This window comes from Anser anser (genome assembly GCF_964211835.1).
Source record: "Anser anser genome assembly, chromosome: 8".
NCBI classification, from domain to species: domain Eukaryota; kingdom Metazoa; phylum Chordata; class Aves; order Anseriformes; family Anatidae; genus Anser; species Anser anser.
Window position 1 is genome coordinate 83,587 of NC_139728.1, and position 14,597 is coordinate 98,183.

The following is a 14,597-nucleotide window of genomic DNA, read 5'->3' on the forward strand; positions in this document are numbered from 1 at the left end:
CACAAATTGCTCCCAATTCCTTAAAAAAGGTAGGAACAAGAAATTATGTAAACCAAAATGTAAAATTCAAAATGAAATTCACCAAGATGTCATATTGCTGTAGAAAAAGTTGACCAAAAAGAAATTTACATTAATACAGGAGTAAATCACACAAAGTTCTCTCCAGGAGCTTGCAAAAGATCAACAGAATTGAAAAAAGATATAACTGTCATTGCTCAAGAATGGAAAATTCCCCACCAGCTTTTAATAGCTAGACAGCCTTACCACAAACAAAAGGTTTCCTGCATAGCCTGTGAGTCAAACTCAAAACTGCTACTGTGTGTGGAAGTCTCAGATTTGAGACAGAAATGTTAATTCTAATTCCTACAGTAGCACTGCAAGTCTTAACAGTACAACTACCATTTACCTCTCTTGTTGACTACCAGAATGTAGAGATTAAACTGATCTCAAACATACTCTTCTGTATTTTTCGTTAATACTGACTCAGTTTGAAACCAATTCAACTATCTGATTTACTTCTCATCTGATCACACATTACCTTAGATTTCTAAGCTATTTCTACTCTAAAACACACGCAACCAACCTCAGTGCAAAGTCTGACATTAATGTCAAACAAAAATACTGCTTCAAGGTATCAGGTGGAAAAAATGAAATAAGATTTTACCTGTATTGCAAAAAATCCAAAACGTTTATGATACAGAATAATCAGAAAGAAATAATTAGTTTCTTAGGAGTAATTTATTTACTAGTTTTTAGGATTCAGAATCTTCTAAACAGCCAACACAAAGACATTAAAGTCTACAAAATTTTTAGGAACTAAAATGCAACCAAGGCAAAAGAAGTTTCTTCATGATGAGAAACTATCAAGTTCAGATCTTCAAGGAAAAATAGGCTGGTATTCCACTAAACCATCAACCTACAAAAAAACCAACTGTCTATTCATTATACTCAGGAACATCAAAAAAACTAATTTTCGTAACACTCATTTACACGAAACTTTGTTACTAGTGAAACAACTTCTTCAAAAGCTGTGTATAAAATAGAAAAAATGTTTCTTTAAAAATGTCAGGCTTTTAGAAACTTGATTTCTGGTCTAGAATGTGTAAGAGTAATATTTTAACATCTCATGTCTGCAAGGCAACAGTTTACAACTGAAGCATGACTATCTTACACTTCAAAAAACATAGAAGAGAATATCATTACTGCCACCAGCCATTCTCATTCTTATTTCTTGAATATTGATTTGCTTGGGAAAATAAACCAATTTGTCACAATGAGTTGACAAATGCTAAAATCCAATACTGAAATCAATAAAATAAAAAGCAATATGATACAAGTGTCAAAAGAATCAGATGTATGACTTTCAAAAATATTCTTCTAGTTGTCAGTGCTAATGCAGCAGTTTAAGATGACGTGATCGGCAAAGACTTTTCAAAGTGAATTAGGTATTTCTAAAGAAATGCCTAGCCATTACAAAAGACTTTGAATCTGGTAACTTAAGAAGTTACTTCTTGAGTAGAAACTCCAAAGGCTTCCGTAACTCCCCACAGCATTTGACAGCCCCGTCCATAAAGGATGACCAGCTACTTAAGTCGTCACATTCCTGCAGTTTTATCCAGCTCCTGTTTTCAGTAGCACTAGCAAGGCTGAAGTGGCACTGCCAGTAGTTTCTACTAAAGATGAGAACTGCAATCCAATTACTGAGTTTTCCAAGATGCACAAAGACATGACTAACACTATTCCAGTAACACACAGAGAAGTTTGAAAAATACAGTCTTAATGCTCTGTGATAATACACACCGTTTCTCCTGAAAACTGCTCCCCTACATACTTTTTCACACAGAGATAGTGTCTTTTTCCTTCACACCAATCTCACATGCTCACACCTTGTTACTCTCTAAAGAAACTAAAGGTTTAAGAGAACACACTTTTCATCACATTCACCTCCATTACCTGTGTTATTCAGTCAAATGTATTCTTAGGCCTAAAGTATAGTACCAACAATTGCTTTTATCTAGACACAATAAAACAAATAATTTATTAGCTACTACAGCTACTAGCATTACAAAACAGAAGGTTTACTACTTATAGACTATAATTAAGAAAAAGTCATGCTTGGCTTTTTTTTTTTTTTTTTTTTAAATCAGGCTGCCAAAAATTTTAGGTTTGTGATTAGTGGTACAAAGTCTAGTTGGTGGCTAGTAACTAGTGTCAATACAGGGCCCAACCCTGTTTGACATCTTTTTAAGTGATGGGGCAGAACGCACCCTCAAGCAAGGTTGCTAACGATAGATAACTGGGAGAAGCACCAGAGGGCTGTGCTGCCATTCAGAGGGACCTCAACAGGCTGGAGAATGGGCTGACAGAAACCTCATGAACCTCAATAAAGCAAAGTGTGAAGTTCTGCACCATGTATCACACTGTGCACTAGCACATGCTGGAAAGCAGCTTTGCAGAGAAGTACCTGTGCCCTTGTGGCAAAGGTAGCCAATGGCACTGCATTCGGAGGACTGCTGCCAGTATGCTAAGGGAGGTGATCCTTTCCCTTTACTCTGCACTGGTGAAGCCACACTTGGAGTCCTACATCCAGTTCTGGGCTCCCCAGTACAAGAGAGACATGGAGCTACCGGAGAGAGTCCCCTGAAGGGCCACTAATTTGATTAAGAGATTGGGGCATCTCGTATGAGGAAAGGCTTACAGAGTGTTTAGCCTAGAAAAGAGAAGACAGTGTGGGATCTCATCCACGTGTGCAAACATCTGAAGGGAGACAGAACTGGACTCTCTTCAGTGGTGTCCAGTGACAGAAAAAGAGGCAAACAGGCACAAACTGACACACGAGTTTCCACCTGAAAATAATTTTTTTTTTTTAAACTGCAAGTGTGACTGGCAGAGGTTGCCCAGAAAGCTTATGGAGTCTCCATCCTTGGAGATATTCAGAAGCCTTCCAGATGTGGTCCTAGGCAAGCTGCTCTAGGTGACCCTGCTTAAGAAGGAAGGTTGGACAAGACCTCTAGAGGTCCCTTCCAACCTCAACTATTCTGTGATTCTGTTTGAGTACACTTTTTCCACACAGTATCCCAATTCTCACTTACCTTACTCCCCGTTAAGAGTGCTACATACATTCAGACTATTTACTTTTATCTTCTATTGCAAAATATCAGAAATATAAGCATGAGTATTTTAATTAAAAGAAGTTTCCAAACACTAACTTTAGATTTACCATTTTGACAGTTTAAGAAAAGAACAACAAAAAATCAGGTATATAGGAAAAGTGCATTTTCTCTATCCCAAGCTAGGCAGAACATATTCACAGCAAAACCCTAATTTGATGTCCCTCTCCTCCAGTGTTCCTGTTTTCCAGAGTTCTCTTTCACTAAATAAAGCAATATTATTATTCTGAAATTTATAAACCTGCATTTTCTAAGTTCCTCCTCATTTTCTATTAATATTTCTACTATTCAGGACTTTCCACAACTGTTACAATTACTTTTTCCATAGGATGAATCCCCTCTTATAGGCCACAATTTGCTTTGATGCCTTTTTGATGTGTCACACCTCAGAGAGGCCTAAGGATGCTAGATTCTCAGTGTCAGCTTTTCAGGCAATACAAGAAAAGTACTTCCTCATCATCCAGCCCATTCCCATCAGTAATGCACTTTTGTAACTGCAGTCACAGTGAGTGAGAAATTTCACAAAGACAACATGTTTAGGAAAGTACATGCTTTCTTACGGGCTCTAGTACCACCACTACAGTACTCAGAGGAAAAAAATAAATAAAAAAAGAATATGAAAGACTTGCTGTCATTGCAGAAGATTTTGGCATGCAAAGAAGAGAAAGTCGTCTCAACATGTAGCCATATACTGTCAAATTACTTTGCTATATGTTCGAATTATGCTTTTCTTAGCAGCAAAGCCAATTTAAGTGACTCCTGCCTTCCTCTACTCCTCCACATTTCTTCTTCCAGTTTATCAACAATTTCATTACCTAGCGTAAAAGGCTGGCATATACACTGCTGAATCGGCACAACTGACAGGCAACAACTAAGAGTAAGGGCACAAACTTTTACTAGCTTTGTTGACAGAAAAATCTAATGGAGAATCCTTTCCTAAAACTTGCATCAATAAAAAGTGAAAATGCAGAGAATTTTGTCACTCCCATATTTATCTGCAAACGACATTATAAGGAACACTACTAATGAAGCAATTTTATGCTCTAAAAGTACTTGAAGTATACTATTCAAAGTAAAATGCTAGAAGTAAATGCTACAATAATTCAACTAGGGAACATTAAGTATTACAACTTCTGAGAATACTACTGACATAAGAAATTACCTTAAATTACATGTTAGACATTATAGCTAGATTTTCTATGAAGACATACAAACACAAATCCTTTCATTAGGTTAAACAAGAAGCATTTTCATTTCTAAAACTCATCTCTAACTTTTATAAAACTCAAAACAAACCTACTCTCCTTTAAACCATAGTTCTACAGATTCAAAGCCAGTTTATTTGTTCAGAAACAAGTCATTCTTAAGCCAAGTACTGCCACCAAGTGGTGGTGAAATTTCATATGCAAATCTAATGATTCCCCAAATGCAGAGCTCACAGAACTAAAAATGTTTTCCCTGGTGCCAAATAAGTGACTGATGGTGTACTAAGAAAAAGACTTAAAACTAATCAGTCAAAGCAGAACTGCAGATTTTTCATAGTGAAATCGAAAACCAACTTTTAATTTAAAACAAAGTTTTTTCCTACAATTAGGCCCTTTTAGTCTGACACCTTTTGTGAGCAATGGGGAAAGAGCTTTCTTCCACTACAAATCCAATACACATAAGCCAAATGACTCTAATAATTAGCTGTTTTCCATAACTCTGTGCAAACCCCTAGTGATTACAACTATATGGCCACAGAAGTCGTATTTTCAGGGTACTCTCAAATTTCAGAGAAAGTCAAATTCAGTAACTGAAGCGGCTCCCCCTCCTGACTTTTAGTATAGAAACATCCAGCATTTTATTTGAACAAGCTTTACCCTTTGTTAATATGTAAAGAACACAGACATACTATTTTAATTTCATTTAACCATTTTGACAGGAATATTTCTCAAATTCATTAAGCTTATATTGTTAGTTATCTGCACAAGTTATTCCTGAGGTGTTACACCCAAAGGGCATTGATGAGAACACTGCACAACAACAACATGATGCCACATAACAGATTTCCAGTACAACTTTCTTAAAGACATTAAAACAGTTTAGCTCAATTTTATTGACATATATCTTAAAATATTACACACCATTCAACTTTGGGGAGAATTCTAACTTTATTTCCCATTACACTGAAAAAAAGTGGTAATTATTTTTCTCCCAGCATGTTTTGAGACATAGTTAGTAATTTCTTATTTTTTTTCCTCTGAAAACCATTTTACTGCACACATCTTAATAGCATCACAAGTTCTAGAATTTTACCTTCTGCTGACATACTTACCCCTTAAAGCATACTATCTTTCCCAATTACAAAAATACTTCTTCCTCAAATAAACACTCTGCTTTTACTCATTTGCTTTAGAACTTCAGTGTAATGAATGACATTTAGTGACCCATAACCAGGCAAACTGGTTCTAATCAACCTCTATATTCTTTCAGTGATCAAAGGTTAAGAAGCTAGCGAGATGGTAAACGACAGTGTGAAGAAAGGCCAAAAACTCTCTTGTGTTTTTTTAGATTAAGATGAAAATATTCTGTCCACTTGGAGACTGTTATCATCCTTACTTGCAAATGTATGAAATTGAGTTTTTAGGAGACCTGCAGCTGTATAACAATTGAAATTATACTTCCAACTGATAAGAAATGTAAAGTCAGTCCCCTAATAATTGTTTGGATTTTTGTTGGTTTTTGTTGTTGTTGTTTTAAGTTATTACTGTAAGTAATTTATGGCAGAAAAGCCTTCATAGTAACCAAGACAATCTGAACAGTAACATAAATTGTGTAAGATTCCTGCCTGAACCAAAGCAAAATAAATCAGGCATGCCCTAATTTATCCCGTGCCTATGACGTAAACTATGTAACCTATGTAGCTGATGTAACCTATCCTTCAACACCTGTGGTAGTATTAATCATTTATTACGTTTTCTGCTTTTAGGTAAAGCAATATTAAATACATTCAAGACAGCTTCTGGGAACAAGTGTGGTTTTGCCTGAGGTCTCAATTGGTTAAAACTTATCCTCACTCCACAAACAATTATAGAAAAATTCAGCACAATTATCTATCCGCTGTAAACTTTCCTGTTACATAAAAGTGTGACCCATTATACTGTTAACACACTGAGACAGATTATTTTTTCTTAACTTTCACCCATATTTAAAAGAAGATAGGTCCTCCTATGGAGCTCAAAAGACGCAATCTGGAACTTGGAAAACCTAAGAACAAAGGCCACAGTGACCCCAATAAGGGACATTCACTGTTTGTAAATAGTATCTTACACTTGTGTATTTTTAACTGACAATAGGTTTTTTGATTTCCATAAGTCAGACTATCTTAGTATCTACATTTGCAATTAGGAAAACAAGTGATTGCAATTAAAGCAAAAAATTCTAAATTCGTTACTCACATAAAGAAAACTTGCATAGAAAGCACACTTTCAGTCATTAGGAAATGCCTTCTTGTAAAGTATACAAGATGTTTGAGTGAATCATTAAATCACATTTTCAACTAATGCTTTAAGTGACATAAGCTTATGTGAAAGGCCAAGCCTGCACTGAATTGCGTGAGTTACGTTCATTGTTTAGAAGTCTACAAGACACTGCAGTGACTACACTAATGAGTGGAGACAGAAGACACACAGTTGGTAAGTACAGGCTTCGTTAAAATATTTCAGAGTTGTCCTTTCTGCCATTCTCCAAATCTTCTTCAGCTCTGCTACGTTGCTTTTCAGTCACAGGATTAAACTAGCACCAAGCTTCAATACAGTTTGTTCGTACCATAGCACAGCATTGCAAATTCATATAAATGGATATTTGTTTTTTGGTTTGTTCCCTGATAATAGGTACTATTTTCATTGATTTATTGACTATTCAATTGTCATTTTCATAGTTCCATCAGAACCTCAAGATCTCCTCCAATCAATAACAATATTGATTAACTGTCATCATACTGTTTGCATATATTCTTTCACATTTTTCTGTCCTCTTGCTGTGTATGCAAGAATACATACAGGCTTTCTCCTCAGAGACCAGCTTAATTCTATTCTACATAGCTAACCACAATTAAGATGAAAGGTCTTTGTAATTTCATTCAGAAGATTGATTTCACACTCAAAGAATACAATCAGTCACTTACATGTTACAGACTTCTCAACTAACTTTCTGTATTTAAACCAACAACAAGATACCACATAAATTAAAGGGACAATGTAAGCTAAGTACTAAAAGCATCAGAAGGCACAATGACCAATTTAAACCTTACTGTGAAATGACATCATCTGCCTAGCTAGGATTCTTTTGTTTTAAGCCCAACCTCAGATAAAGAAAATTACTTCCTTTTGCAGAGTTACATTTATTCCTTTTCTCAAAGCAGCACATTCTATAAAGCTGCAATGTCAGTCAAAGGCATAAAACATTCCTCTACACGTAAGTATATGCATACTATAGCAGTATAGCTTATTTTGTAGTTCAGAAGACAATTCATAATTTAAGTCCTGAATCAGTTACACATTATACAAAGAAAAAAAAAAGAATTGTTTTCGATTCCTCACGGAGTATTCTGTTAAAAATCAACATTTTACAGTTGACAGTAGTAGCTCTAGAAGTCCTAGCAGAGCAGAAAATACTAACAAAGCAGGTCGTGCCAATTTTAAAATGCACGTACTACATTTTTAAAAGCTATATTAAGTATTAAGTCTAAGATTAGAAATGAAGTACAAGCTCACTTGAGCAAATGGGCTTCCCTCTCACTTGTTCAAAATACAAAGTCACCATGAGCAGCTAAATTCTAAGATGACATACCAGTAAAGAGTGAGCAGAAAACTTGAGAATCCAGCTCTTATTTGCTAAGGAAGCCTGCATACCTAGTTCCATCAAGACCCATGTCTACATTAATGAGAATTTACTGAACTATGCATTCTTACCTAAAGATACTCATGAAAGAGTCAGGCTAAAACAGCTTAAAGCAAATTGCTCTTAGAAGTGTTTAATGTAACTTAATGGAGAAAGATTAATTTTATAGTCCAAAGTATTCCCGAAGCAGAACACTAAACAATGTGAAGAGAAGCAAAATCTGTGTTTAGCTAAATTCTGTCTCAAAATAATTATTGTAATTGCGGGGTGTGGACAAGAAGTGTTGAAGTAACAGATTTTTTTCTTTCCCTAAACTGACAGCTTGCAACTGCAAATGGAAACCCAGATTCTACAGTAAGTCTTCATATGCTTTGTCTTACAAATAGCTCCCAAAAGAGCTAAGGACAGGATAGGGAAAAAAAAAATCATTATAAAAATTTGCTATTCTGGTAGCTGGTCAGATTTATCACATGGTTATTTATTAATAGTAGAAGTGCAAGTTTAACACACTGTTTTGACAATGCAATGTACATTTTCAGTACTTAGAAACCAGGTAGGTAGTATGCAGGAAACAAAATTAATCTCAAGTACTCATAATTCTGGCTCTCAACGACTAAGAGAATGCCATGATAGCTTTTTGACTATAGTAGTTTGCAGGAAAAAACATAATTGTCATAATAATTTTAAGTACTGGGGAAGAGGGTGTTCCTATTTTTGTATCATAATACTGTATACATAAATCACAGTAATCTAGATACAAGTTGCAATACAATTCATTTTTTCAATGACTTTTTGTCCTGAGTGTTTAGCTGTATGTCTAACAGACCCAAGGAATCCAGGGGAAAAAAAAAAAATCTACTCACCTTTGTTTGTTTTATTTGCATTAAGCTGTGAGATCCACTTCCACATTAAAACAAACCTGCAAAGTAAAATGAAAATTTACTGTACAGCTGTCATTGTTTTCTGCTTGTGTTCTGTCACACCAGCCAAGAAAAGCAAAACAAGAAATTCCTACTCACAGATGAATTCTACCAGTTTTGTCTCAGGTTGGAATATCAAAATTCTAGTGTCTTTCTATCAAATAAGCATGATTTTCAAATAACAAGTGTTGTTACTAATCTACCAAGAAACCATATCAAGTATACTTATGCTATTAAACTAAGTGGGTAGAAAAGGGGGAAAAAAGTTGCATGACAAGAAAAGTTCTCCTGCATCCTCTGCCAGTGCCTTCACACTCAGCTATCTTATGTTCACTGAATGGGGAATGAAGCACATAGAGGAAATGGTTACAAATGAAAGCATTTTTCTAACCTTCTTAGCAAAAACTATCAGCATATCTGAAATTAAGTGTTGGACAGTTTTAATACCAGGCCTCATCAACTCCTTGCTTTTCCTAGGAAAAAGTTAACTATCATTTTAACTCTAGCTGGCCCCTTTAAAAATCTTAACCTACTTTGCCTTCATGAAGGCTGATTAATGTCAGATTAAACGGTCTATTTTCAGTTTTTCAGGATCTTCAAAATAACTACACAAGGAAACTTTTCACTTTCTAGTTGGAGGCATCAAGCTACATGACATTTGGAAGATACTCTGAAAGTCACTGAAGTTGCACACGACCAGATTCGGGTACAGCATCTCTGCAGAACTGGTTTATTACCTATGAAGACAACCAGCACACACTTTTCCAGCAGAGGTTATTCATATCTAGACTAAACTCATGTATCTATCACCAGAATTAACTCCGAAGGAGATACGTATTCTCACATACTACCTAAAGATTCCTAAGTTTGTCAGCTTTTTCAATCTGAGTTCCCCAGTCAGCCTGTCTCAAAACCACCTGTCTAAATTACAAAGGCAACATAGTTTTCACGGTTCCTGACTCAACTGCAGACCGAATCTTTGCATCGAAAGACTGAGCCCAGACAACCGAAGGAGACCACTGCAGTAATCCAGCAGACTGTAACACTTTTTTCATGGAACACCTTATTCTGGACCTAGCAGTTCAGACTGTTGCATGAAACCAAAAGCCTTAGCCTACATAATCTGGAAAGCATCTACTCCTTAGATAAAGCTTAAATACAGGTATTCTCGAATGTAGTACTCTTTGTTCACAGGGAGCTCACAAAGCACTTCAGAGAGAAAAAAAGCAGGGTTACCCGTTATCTACATCTGGCACAGAAGTAAAGAGAAGGGAACACAGAAGATGGACCATCATAATTAGGATATTGTCCAGCTGAAGGGAAGGTGACAAATTTCACCACGAGACTACCAACAAGCAAACTGCTGAAGGACCAAAGGGCTGGCCACCACAGCCCTGAGTTACAATTCTGCAGGGCCCTTTGAAGTTTAACTCCCCCTTTTGCGATTTCAAAACCTCCAGTGTTCAAAAATCCACCCCATGGGAGACGCCACCTGCAGGGGCATGCAAGTATTTCAGTGCAGGCAATACAACCCGCAGTGAGACACACCGACCTTAGCCCAGACTACTGACAGCATCAAGACTCGCACTGTTGAAAGTGGCCAAGCCTACACTACTTAACCAACACTCACCCCTCAAAGTCCTTCTGCTGTCAAGGAGAATTCCTCTCACTCCAGCACAAACAATCAAATCTTAACACCTACTACTCATTTCAAGGGTGTTGACATTTGAAATAACCAAGCACCTGAAATTCTTTCCCAGTAGATCCAAGAGAGGTAGTTCTCCAAGACTCCTCAGGGAAAGGCAAAGATTTCAAAATCACAAATGCTTTGCCTCTGATTTTTCCTGTCTTAATTCTCATTATCAGGAAAGGAAGTGGAAATGAAAGCAGCTCTCCCTCACCAGGTAATAAAGCAAGCATTAGAGGCGACTGGGAAGCTGGTAAGAAATGCAGTTACAGTGCACTCACCTCGAGGCCTCACACAAGGGAAAAGTGGCCCACAGTAGTAAAAGGACCGCTACAAAAATGTTATGCTTCTGACCACTGATACGCAGCTAGTCTATTCTCCAGCAGAGAACAGCAAGTAGGAAGAAAACTGCAAAGGCAGAGATGGGCAACACCTTACAGGTACCCCCAGTGATATTAAAGGGACATGGACGGACTCAAAGTGTCTAAAAGTACAAACATTTCTCAAACAATAAATATGAAGTAAGGCTGGTTTGTGGGCAGGGATTTCGCCTTGCCCAGTGGAAAAAAAAAAAGCAGCATATCAATGATACTTCTTTTCATACAACACTGGAAAAAGGCCAAAGCAGGCACAAGTTCTCCAGTTTATATGCAATGACTAAATCACATACGCAGATATTGCTCAAAGATAGAAGCACAGTAACTCAAGCATGTGCACACTACAGAAAGAGAGAAAAAGATTCTCAAAAAGCATCTGAGGAGTAAGCTAAAAATATGCAGGCTGTAAATTAATTGTTGATGATCACAACACACCAGTTAAAAAAATGAAATCTTTCTGACTAGCTGGAGATCAGCTCCAAAAGCTTCCATTATACTGCTTTTCCAAGTATACAACAGTTATAGTTGCTACCTCCAAATTCAGGTTCATTAACAACAGTTAAGGTAACTACTTTCCCACCTATACAAATAGAGAACATTTCATCCATGACCCTTGTATCAAGCTCACAGCCATTCACAATACAAGGTTTACATGAAGACAAATAATCTGAGTTCAGACATGAGGTACTTCACAAAACTTGCTCAACTACCCCCTTGGTCATTACCACCGCATTTTATTTTTAAGACTAAATTTGCTTTTGTTCACCTCCTATTCAAGTTATTAGGGTCCTGCTTGCAATAATGAAGTATCTCCTAAATCATGCCCCTCTCTGGGGAGAAGAATTATTCTTAGTATAGATTCTTATGTTTGAGAAACATAAGAATGCAAAGGTGTACAATGAAAAAATAAAATTTGCAGTAATCCTGCTACGAGTTCTGATGCATTTTTCTACCATTTAGTCCTTATCTCTAATAGAAAAATTCTTTCCTAACAGATCTGTAACAACTGATACTTCTACATCTATCCAGGGAAAGACCCTTAACTATCTCTAACCACCACCTTCTCCTGGAAAGGTTGCAGTCAGGAACATAAGGACATAAGGTGTTCTTTTTTTTTGTTGCTGTTTTTTAAAAGTAAGGAGTTATAATGTAATATAAAGCTTGCTTTTGCCTCCATAGCTGCTTTTGGTTAGAGGGGAAGGAAGGAAGACAAAAGAACAAAGTCTAGAATAAACTGTAAGAACTGCTTTTGTTAGTGTAAGATGCAAAAACCACAAAACCAATAGAAGAACAATATAACTATTAAAATGCAAAAACACAGCACAACCTTTGCAGCTGTAGTCTTAACTTCAAGTACTTACAGAGATTAACAAGACTTCACTAGTTGGTTGAGAGGGACATTTACCTTTATTAGGACACTGATGTCCCAGCAATAAGATCTGCTAAATTCAAAGGTGGTGGAGAGATTTGGCAGGAGAAGGGATCGAAATTTCCTTCTAATAGCTGATGCTGCTCTGGAAATCTTCTATAATCTTACAGAAATCTAATAAACCTAACAAGGCAGAAAAAACAGCTAGCAGAAAGCAGAAGTTACAAAAAGCCCAGAAGGCGCTCCAGTTAACACCGCACCCACAACTACCAAGGATAAAATAATTTTAGAAGAGGACTGAAAAAGGAAAAACCTAGCTGACAGTAGCCTCTTTCAAATCAGTTACTACAGCTGAATACAAACCCAGACTTCCATTTTATCAACAAGTAGTCAGCAATAGCCTCATCTGTACAAAATGTAGCTTCAGCTCTCTGCTAGTAGAAGTGGTTTTGATGCATTTTGATTTCTATTGAAAAGTATAAACCTAACTTAACATTCTGTACTGACAAATATATAGAACTAACATTCAGCGTATACTAAAAAAACACCCTGAATTTGAACATGAGATTCTTCTCTAAAGCCACAAAATGAATTCCCTTTGAGAATTTGCAAAAGTTATCTGAACCTGTACTACCCCAATCAAATGAATTATAAATGTCACAATCTATTTTACCAAAAAGTCGAATTTGCAAAGGAAAAATAACAATCACGGTTCTTGGAATAGTTACTGCAAAGTGTTATTTACATGCAAGTACCCTAATGAAGCCATAATTATCCAGAGGTAAAATTAAGCATAAACTTAACACTTCACAACCTACATGGAGACAAAATTTAAGTCCTTTTATTGGAGATGCTTCTGCCTTCAAAGAGTGTTCAGTGACTAAAAGAAAGCAAAAAAACAAGGGACTGAGAAGACTGCCTCCTGCATTTTCAGTCTCCTGCTAGATTTTGAGTTATATATGAAAAAAATAGTTCAAAGAAGCTACAGTTCTTCAGTTATCTATTCACCACAGTAAAACGCACAGGCACAGTTCCCAAAGCTGTGGTGGGGCTTTCACATGGAACTGCTGAAATCTTTAATTTTTCTACTCACAGGAAGTTTTGCTTTTTGACAACACCCCATATGGGATGGCGAAGCACTTCAAGGAAAAGTACGACAGCATAGGAGATGAACACAACCAATCATCTCCAGACTGAAGCTGTTTCAGTCCAAACAAGATGATTACAAGTAGATGAATGCAACATCAATAGGACTATCACAGTGGAGAAAAAAAAGTAGTCAGAGAATAACTTGATAAAACACAAGCTTTTTTTTTTAAATCAACTTATCAATCAAGTCAAATGACAAATTTAATTATTATTTAAAAAATGTCTATTACTTGGATGAAAAAAATGGAAAAGCCCTCGGAGGGAAAAACATTCTAGGTAGGCTGGGGTTTGGACTAATAGAACATCCATTAGTTAAAAAGGTTGCTTTTCATCTCCATCTCTAAACAGATATAGAAGTAAGCATGTAAATGTGTACACAACAGGCACACAATCAAGATGGAAAGACATCTACAGAGAAACAAGAGGATATGAACAAAAAGCAGAAATATTTAAGAGCTGTTTGCTTTGAGCATGTATCATTCAGCAAGCAAATATATAACAATCAACATACAAATGAAAGCATCATAAAAGCACTAAATTCAAGTATCAGTTTAAAGATAGAGTTCTGAAAACATTTAGAACTTCCAGACCTTAAGAAAGAATATCAATATATCATCTCTGAAGGGTACTTATCAATGCAGTTTACCCACCAAATAAGATAAGCTGTAATATTCTAAACATTGTTGATATCCAATGTTTACAGTCCATCAATATTCAACTAAATCAAACGGCATTCCTCATGCCATAACTAACAATGATAGTTAACAGAACATAAGCAATAAGCTATAGAGAAATAATTCACCTTCTTTCTACATTATTTCTTTACCAGTTTAAAGTACTGGTCAATATGGCACTTGCATGATAAACACCTGTAGGTTTTCAGTCATCCTTCAGCCTATTTATCTTGACCACATGAACTAGCTCATGGTTCCCTGCAGTTACATACCTTAACCATAACCGCTTCTCTCAAATAGGATTCTCTCAAGAAAAGTCTAAAGCAGTGTGACAACACATCTCCATTTCACTCCAAACTACTGACAC

The 14,597-nt window shown here is 36.3% G+C and overlaps 1 protein-coding gene across 7 annotated transcripts in view; it reads right to left on the reverse strand.

Moving 5' to 3' along the window:
* Positions 1–14,597, reverse strand: part of ZNF644 (zinc finger protein 644) — a 54,060-nt gene that overhangs the window by 24,721 nt on the left and 14,742 nt on the right. For 5 of the 7 annotated variants that reach the window (XM_083847422.1, XM_083847423.1, XM_083847421.1 and 2 more), the window contains exon 1: positions 8,918–8,973. The exons of the other annotated variants lie outside the window; for them this stretch is intronic. The gene's annotated coding sequence lies outside the window, so the exon portion shown is untranslated. Of the gene's footprint in view, positions 1–8,917; positions 8,974–14,597 lie in introns of those variants that run through there. 7 annotated transcript variants of the gene reach the window in all.